Consider the following 8,895-nt stretch of genomic DNA (forward strand, 5'->3'; position numbering starts at 1 on the left):
GCGACGTGCAGTCAGGGGAGGCAGGGGAGGCAGAGCCTCACCTGTCATACTCCAATGTAACGGAAAAACAACTAAAGAAAAACTAAATAGTAATAATAATAAAATGTCTCCACTGATCTGTGTTGTAAGTGTGATTTATGTATGATTCCAATCGCTTTTTATAGTCAAAATCAGCAAATTTGCCGAGCTCCGCTACGGGAGCGATGAGAAGTGAGGCAGGGACGAGCTCTGCCTCTCGTAAGCCCACAGTAACTTGCTGGAGCACGGGCACTAATTTAGCACGGGCACTTATTTTGTGAGCGCGCTCAAGCCATTTACTGTGGGCTAAGGTGAGGCACAGATGAGCTCTGCCTCACCTCAGAATGCGTCACCCCACAGAAACTGGCTGGAAAGCGGGCCCTAAGCGCATGCCTGTTACCATCTCACTGTAGGTCACCAATGTAATGTTTGTAGATCCCTTTATTACATTTATCCTCGCCATCCATAGTCTCTAAATAACTTATTTCACGTATATATCATATTTAGGCTCGCTGGTATCAACGGCAATGAAAAAAGCACCAGGGGAGGCAGCCATAACCTCTGCCGCACTGAAGGGGGCGCACGTGAGCCCACAGGTTCTTGTTGCTACTGTTATTCTACGCAGAGACGGTAGACGCAAACAACAAACTAGACTTTTGAAACTACAGGAAGATAAGGAGGACTTTTACAAAAAAGTAATAGAGATTGTTGTCCAGAAGGATAGCATGGACTTCTATTCATCTTCAAGTCAAGGTAAGACCACATTTGTAATGAAAATGGGATCTTACTAAGAAAGAACAATCCAATATTTAGATTTTGGGTATCCTTTTGTTGAACGGTCTGTTTAAAATGAATCCAAGCATCAGACTAAAAAAGCTTTTGAAAATAACCGAATATTTCGATTAAGGTCAAAATATAATATTTGTAAATCTGACTCAGTGAGTCAGTGCCTCACCAGCCATGAACCTCACCGCACGTCACTGATGTCTACATGCTCAGGGGAGAGGCGGGTGCGGAGGCGATTCACAATCAGGCCAGCTGTAGAGAAGACCCTCTCACCCTTGGGCATAAGATGAGGTTTGAGTCTGCGTGATCTGCGTGTAGGGAGGGTCAGCAGCCATATCATTAGCTAGAACTAGGTAGATCTGATGGATTTGGACATAGACGCGAGTGAAGTATAACCGGACGCGAGAGAGAGATCAGCACATGCAGCTCTGCCCGCTGTGAGGGACCGGTGAGCGGAGCAAAACACACCTTTAGACCTAACACACTTAGCTATGGCACTGTCGTATACATTGAATTATTCCATTTGATAATATGTAATCAACTTAGGCACCCCTCCCAAAAAAAATTAAAATAATAATAATTTTGAATATTCGAATATTCGATTAATCGTTCCCATCCCTATTAGAGACTGTTGGATGCTGCTGTTTTGAGCATTGCAATATATTTATTTTCATTATGTTATTTATTTAGGATTATTTTTAGGAGTTTTTGAGAGTTACAAGGGTCTGTAAATGCAATGAAAACAATTGGCCACAGCATTTATATTAAAAATATAATTTTTACTTTTGAATACTTCAGTACAAAGGATGTATTGAATAATTTAAGTGATATATGTGTACACATATAAATCATTAGTCAAAACAGGGCTACATTTGATTGAATTATAAAAGGTATATTTCGAAGATAAACCTATTAACCCCGCACCCTTAAAAAAAAACGGCTCTTTTGAACGGCTCTCGCAAAGGAACGGAGCCATAAAATCCGGCTCCCTTCAAAGAGCCATAATTCCCATCACTACAGAAAAGGACAAACAGAGTAGTTAGCCTGTGCAGCAACCACCTACAGAAACACAAACTTCATCCAAAAAAACAAAATTCATGGAAGACGGTATCATCTTGCTGCTTGTTTGATTGACACAGCGAGAGATTGATCTCTTGGGAATCCAGTGAAACTTGGCAGTAAACACAGCATAAGAGACTGCATACTGTACCTCCGCTCACGGCACTAAATTATTCCAGAAGCTCTGTGTTTTTCAGCAAGACCACAGGCAATACAAAAACTAGCTGTCTCTAAACCGGAATCAAACTTATGTGATTGGGTGGAGGATATATTAGGTGTACAATTTGCAGTTGAATTGCTTTTATTCAGGGATGACAACGTTAACGTGATTAATATGGAAAAATAAATAAATGCAGATTAATGACAATGTTTGACCCTAACTTCCTTAAAGTAATTCTAGCGCAGATTTGTTTAGCATGAATTGGACAGCAGTGAAAAGGCAAAGGAAGCAACTGGCTGGAAACCACTGGACATCAGTAAGAACCAGAGGTGGGACCAAGTCATTGTTTTGCAAGTCCGAGTCAAGTCTCAAGTCTTTGCGCTCAAGTCCGAGTCAAGTCTCAAGTCTTTGCGCTCAAGTCAGAGTCAAGTCTCAAGTCAGGATGGGCAAGTTCAAGTCAAGTCCAAGTCCTAAACTTTGACAAAACGAGTCTTAAACAAGTCCTTATGTGCTTTTCAACAAATGTAATGACATCGATCAACAGAATAATACTTAATAATTAAACTGCTCTTTATTAGTCACATTAATCATTTAATAATCCATTTTCTCTCTGCTGGTAAAGTAACGTGTTTTCTTCTATTGTAAGAGGGATCAGTAAGGTAAGGCTACGTGACGGTTTGATTCAGAAGGAGTTTAATGGATAAGATCCCTGATGTTAAGGTACCCAGAATGTTTATTTCCACTGTGTACAACATGTTATAAGGGACCCACAATCTATCTTTATGCAAGGGATAATGTGCAGCGAGGCGGTCTCATGGGGAAAAAAACCTGAACCTAGATCCCTCTGCAGGTGGTACTTTAACTATATTTTGATGCTAATACTTTTGTACTTTTACTTGTAACATTTTGAATGCAGGACTGTTTATTGTAACCGAGTATTCCTACACTCTGGTACTTTTACTCAAGTACAAGATCTGAACTTCTCCCACCTCTGACAATAAATCCTGAGTGGTTACCAAAAAAACAACCCTGCTCTGAAGGTTATTTTCATTTTACAAATCATGCACTCAGCTTTCCTTTCTCCAATATCATTGAAATGCAGCCAGATGCTGCTTCTTTTTTCGGTTTCCGCACATTTCTTGACTTTTTCTGACGCGCTTGCATTTAAATCCCGTCTTCCTGTCGATCTGTTACCTCATTCACACCAACGCAACTCAGTTTCAAGCTCCGTGCTATAGCTTTTCAGGTTCAGAACCGGTCTTCGGTTTAGCTCCGGCTCTTTTCACACCGCCCAGAGTCCGACTGGTGCTGCGTCATTGCGTCATTGCGTCATCGTTTGCGTCATGACGTAACCGTTTGCGTGCCTGCTTCATAAAGCCAAACTGCGCGGAAACCCCTCACAGCTCACACCGACAACAACAACAATGGCCGATTGTGTTGAAGCGCTACTCGTTTTGGTTTTCTGCAATTGTTGGAGAATTGCTTTGGACCGCGTGCTCCCCTCCAGCTTCCTCTGTACCTCTTCGGAAGACCAGATTCCCAGTAGGTAGCTGGTCTCTTCAGTGGACCACTGCTGCTTGTTAAGTTTCTCCATCGTTGTGTACAAACTGGATAAAACGCAGGGTTTTTGTTGTTCAGGAGTTGATCCCGGCCCTGCTTCGACGTAAGCGTGACGTATGCGGTGCTTTTGCTCTAGCCGGACAATTTTTTGGTGCTCGAAACGAACCGAATTCCGGAGCTAAGAGGCTGCTCCGCTGCGGTGTGAACAGGAAAACCCGGTGCTTTTCAAGCTCCAGCTCCGAACCGGCCCTGAAACACCGTTGGTGTGAATGAGGTATGTGTAGCTGGCCTGTACCACTACACTTGCTGTCTTTGGAGTGTCTGCCCCCCACCCTTCTTTCACATAATGGTATGATCCTAGTTTGTCCTCGCATATGATTGGCCGCATGGTGACTCAGCAAAATAAAGTCCCGCCCCTGCCTGCATGGATTCACAGCAAGAGTAGGAGCGGCTGAAGATTCTGCTCTCCCCGACGAGTCTGCTCTTCTAGCGGCATCTCGCGATCGGCGTGTTGGAGACCTCTGAATTAAATTATCAAGTCACCTCAAGTCAGAGGGCTCAAGTCCAAGTCAAGTCCCGAGTCATTGGTGTTCAAGTCCAAGTCGAGTCGCAAGTGTTTTGTGATTTTGTCAAGTCGAGTCCAAAGTCATCAAATTGGTGACTCGAGTCCAAGTCATGTGACTCAAGTCCACACCTCTGGTAAGAACCCTCACTACATTGGTTTAACGGCAGAACTAATCCATGACAAATGTTCTGCACCCGTTCTTTAGGTGTGCAGAAAACGTAAGAAAGGCAATTTGCTGAATCATGCTCTAGTTTCTCGAAGTTGTACAGGAGTGTGAGATAGTGGACAGGGTCACCACTGTAAGAACAGATAGTGCTCACAGTATAATAGCAGCAGAGATAATATGCCCTGTGTAGTGTAAGTGTCGGAAAATTGTCGGACTTCATGCCAATAACTCATCATGTTATTGTAAGCATTGGGTTGAGAGGTCATGTGTTTTGAGCATGCGCAGTCTGTCCTGAAATTGTGAAAGAGAGTGTGGTGTGACTCTACAATAATAAACGAAGGCGCTGTCTGTGACGCTCCAAAAAGTACTAAAGTTCCTGAGTTCTTGTTACACAGAAGTATCAATCAATCAATGTTTATTTATATAGCCCAATATCACAAATGTTACATTTGTCTCAGTGGACTTCACAGTTTGTACAGAATATCAGTATGACAATACAACACCCTCTGTCCTTAGACCCTCACATCGTACAAGGAAAAACTTCCAAAAAATGAAAAACCCCACAGTTTAAAGGGGAAAATGGGAGAAACCTCAGAGAGAGCATCAGAGGAGGGATCCCTCTCCCAGGACGAACAGACGTGCAATAGATGCCGTGTGTAAATCGAAGAGATAATACATTTTACAGCATAGGTAGACCAAATGTTTGGAAATGCATGTGTCTATAATAAGAAGATGAATACACAAGGATGTCAACAATCCTGTGGGAGCCATCAGGGAAGTAGTATGATGAGAGTCAGGCACGACAGTGACAGGTTCAGCCACGACTCGAAGTCCAGGACTCAAATCCAGAACTCAGGATAGAGGATCCAGGACACAGGACCACAGCAACAGGATCAGCCACGACTCAGGATCCCGGCGTAGATATAGACACCAAAAAGACATTTGGGGGAAGCTGGGTTATTTGGAACATGAGAGTACACAGGTACAGACAGACAGAGGGAAGAAGTAAGGTGTCCCCCGACAGTCTAAGCCTATAGCAGCTAAACTAACGTGTCTACGTACATGCACTCCCTTAGGATAGGTTGAGGGATAAGGGGTAGCAAGTAAGAAGTAAGGAACAGAGGTGGAGAGGCACAACGTGTAAGTATCTTTGAAGCCTTAACACCTCGGACGTTACATTGGTGGCAGCGGTATCGGAGTGTGTTTTATCTGCTCTTGGATTATTGTTTTCTGTGGACAATTATCCATGAAAAGTTTCAGTCTGGCTTCAAACCTGGCCCGCTGTTTTAATCAGGGCAATACAACATATTAATTGTTTTATTATTATGTTTATTGTTATTATTTGTAGGGCTTTGTCCTAATATTTATTTTTGTTTTAAACTATGTTGAAAGATTAGTTTAATATCATTTTTGTATTTTGCTATGAAATTCTGAATGAAATTCTGAATGAAAGGCTGCGCGCGAGACTGGTTTTTCGCTGGGTTGAGTCGTGTGGGTTTTTGAGTGAGATGCGGCACAGCAGCCTGTCAGTTTACTCTTGCTAGGTTAGTTTGGCTATTATCATTTATATTTATCTGCAACAATGGATATCAGGAAGTGGTTCATGAAAGGAATATGGCAACTCAGCGCCAGATGCAGCCACATTAGAAGAAATCAGTTATGTTACCAACGAGCTAGCAAGCCAGCCAGGGACAAGGGAGGCTGGCAATCAATTATATTTTGAAGAGAAATTGACTCTCAAGCCGGCTCTCTCACAAACTCCTGCTCTGTGCGCAAGCAGACCGCTGCACACGCTCTCTGCCTGCCTCGCTCAATCTCTCTCTCTCCCTTTCTCTCCATCGCTCAACCTCACTCCACCTCTCCACCCTGTGTGCGCTCCTCAAGTTTGCCTGTGCTTGCCCAAGTTGGCACAGCGTTACAAATGTGCCACACAACCAACCAATGGATGTAGCCTATAATAAGACCGTCAACAGCCTTATGGCAACCTAAAACCCCTCTGTTTCCGTAACAACAATTCACGAGCGCCTCCCTCACCCCCTCAAAGTAATGATAAACCTATGAGTTGGATGTAGAAAAGTCAGAACAATATAGATGTTTTTTATTTTAAAGAAAATTCAGATTTTACATAGTAAAAAACTGTAAATTATAGTGTCCGTCCAAAAACTATTTTGTACTTATAGTGAAAACTACCCTTGGATGATGGTAAGGTAGACTAAAAGCTTTAGGAATCCAAAGTACAACATATAATAAGTACCCTGTATCAAGATTGATGCAAAACAAGTGACATTTGACCTTTTTAGAGAGGTTTAGCCAAAAACACTCCACCTCTGAGGTGATTTGGGTGGAAATGTTTTTTGTTCCATATCTCTGGCCCCCCTTTGTCGATTTTGATGGTTGACACCTCTTTCTGACCGTTAGAGCCAATAGAATCGAAGGGGGAGTCCCCCACACACACTCATTGTAAAACAAAAAGGTGGGGGCTTTGCGCATGTAATTTTGCATTAGAGTGAAACTATCTCTCGCTCTGACATCTAGAAACGGAAAAGCAGTCTCAATGCTCATGGATTATCAGAAATAATTTCAAAGGGACACAGACACATTGGATTAACCTATGGATTAACTTCAGCAGCGTTTTTCTCGTTTTAATGCCATTGAAGACCACTTTGGAGAGACTACAGAACCAAGGTAAGCATGTTAGCATTTTTAGCTACCTAGCACCACATGTTTTGATGTCTGTTTTGGTTTATAACGTCGCGATTTCGTATAATTCAGTGATAATGAGGGTACCCTTCGATTCTGTGTCACCTCATGATGTGAAACGATGTCATGGATGTGGAGAAAAGATAAATAATAAGGTTTTGTGAGTGATTTTCGGTGCAGTAATCTGTTAGCATTTTTCGCTCGTTGCTAATTCAGAGGCTCAGTGTTAGCATTGTGGGTTTTCTTTTGAAAAAAAAAAAAAAATGATCAGTTAGATGAGTTTCTTCCCGTTACATGGATATAAAACATTCATAGTTTTATTAAATGAACATGCCCTCAGACACTGTTTCCTGCAAGATGTTGCGGCAGTGCCCCAGTACCGGGGTCTCTCGGGCTTAACAGGTTAAATTCGACAAGCAGGTCAGCACCGTAGTCAAATCCTGCTTTTTTTAAATAAGACTATTGGCCAAAACCAAGTCGTATTTATCTTTTAAAGACTTAGAAAGGGTTATTAACGCCTTTGTAACCTCGAGACTGGATTACTGCAACGCTCTATACGTGGGTATGGACCAGGCCTCAATTAAACGCCTGCAGCTAGTCCAAAACGCAGCTGCACGTCTTCTGACTGGCCACAAAAAGCGTGACCACATCACCCCAATTCTGGCCTCACTACACTGGCTTCCAGTTCGGTTCCGAATTGATTTTAAAATCCTTTTATTTGTTTTTAAAGCACTAAATGGGCTGGCTCCGGCCTATATAGCTGAACTCCTCCAGCGCTACACCCCAACCAGAGCTTTAAGGTCTGCTGACCAGCTGCTGCTGGTAGTGCCCAAGACCAGGCTTAAAACCCGAGGGCACCGAGCCTTCGCAGCAGCTGGCCCTAGGCTCTGGAACACTCTGCCCCTCCATGTGAGGTCGGCCCAGACCCTAGGGGTTTTTAAATCTACTCTTAAGACACACTTCTTCTCCCTGGCCTTCTAGTCAGAGCGGAGCACGACTCGTGACTTTTCCCTGTGTTTTTTATATATCTGTTGTAATTTATTGTCTTTTATTGTGATTGTAGTAATGTGTTTTTATTACATGTACAGCACTTTGGCTCAACCAAAAATCGCTTTTAAATGTGCTTTATAAATAAAAAAAAATAAATAAACTTGAATTACTGAACTTTTTGGTCGGCTCTGCTGGCTAGCTGTGCTAACGGTGCTAGCGTCGAAGTGTCATGTTCGGAGGAATGAAGAGTGACGGCGATATGGAAGACGATTATAACGGATGTACTGCTTCTTGGACTGGTTCTGTGAGTAATGATATTAAAGTGGAGCTGCCGCCGATGTTTAGGGGCGACAGCCAGAGGCAGTTCGCTACGTGGATAAGACAGTTTGAAGCCACTGTTCGTGCTCAGATGAGGGGTGCTATAGGCACGAGCTACGCAGCTACCTTACTGAACATTCTACCTACCAGACTGGACAGCGCAGCTTTCCTGCTGTGGGACGTGTGAAGGAGAAGCTGGCGGAAGCTTTTGGCCAGAGACAGTTCCTCCTTTATTTCCAGACGTGTGTATCTGCACGGCCCCGCCAGGCGAACGAGTGTTTGGAGGTGTATGCGGCGGACATTTCCAGACTTGTGGCTGAGGCTTTTCCCGATTATGACCGCGCTGCAGTAAAGGGTGAGAAATTCAGAAGTTTTTTGGCTGGCCTTGATCCTGCACTTCAAGCAAAATGCCATGAACAGGGGGCGACTGATATGGAGGAGGCGTTGATAATTGCTGGGTGTTGTGAGCGAGCCAGGCAGGCAATGAGGACGAACACGCCTGGTTTGCCCATACTTTCCTCCGCATCCTGCTGTTGTTGCCGCGCTAAATTCCCCATCGGCTGGTGTTTTCGA

The sequence above is a fragment of the Trematomus bernacchii genome, unplaced genomic scaffold (assembly GCF_902827165.1).
Source record: "Trematomus bernacchii unplaced genomic scaffold, fTreBer1.1, whole genome shotgun sequence".
Taxonomy (NCBI): Eukaryota; Metazoa; Chordata; class Actinopteri; order Perciformes; family Nototheniidae; genus Trematomus; species Trematomus bernacchii.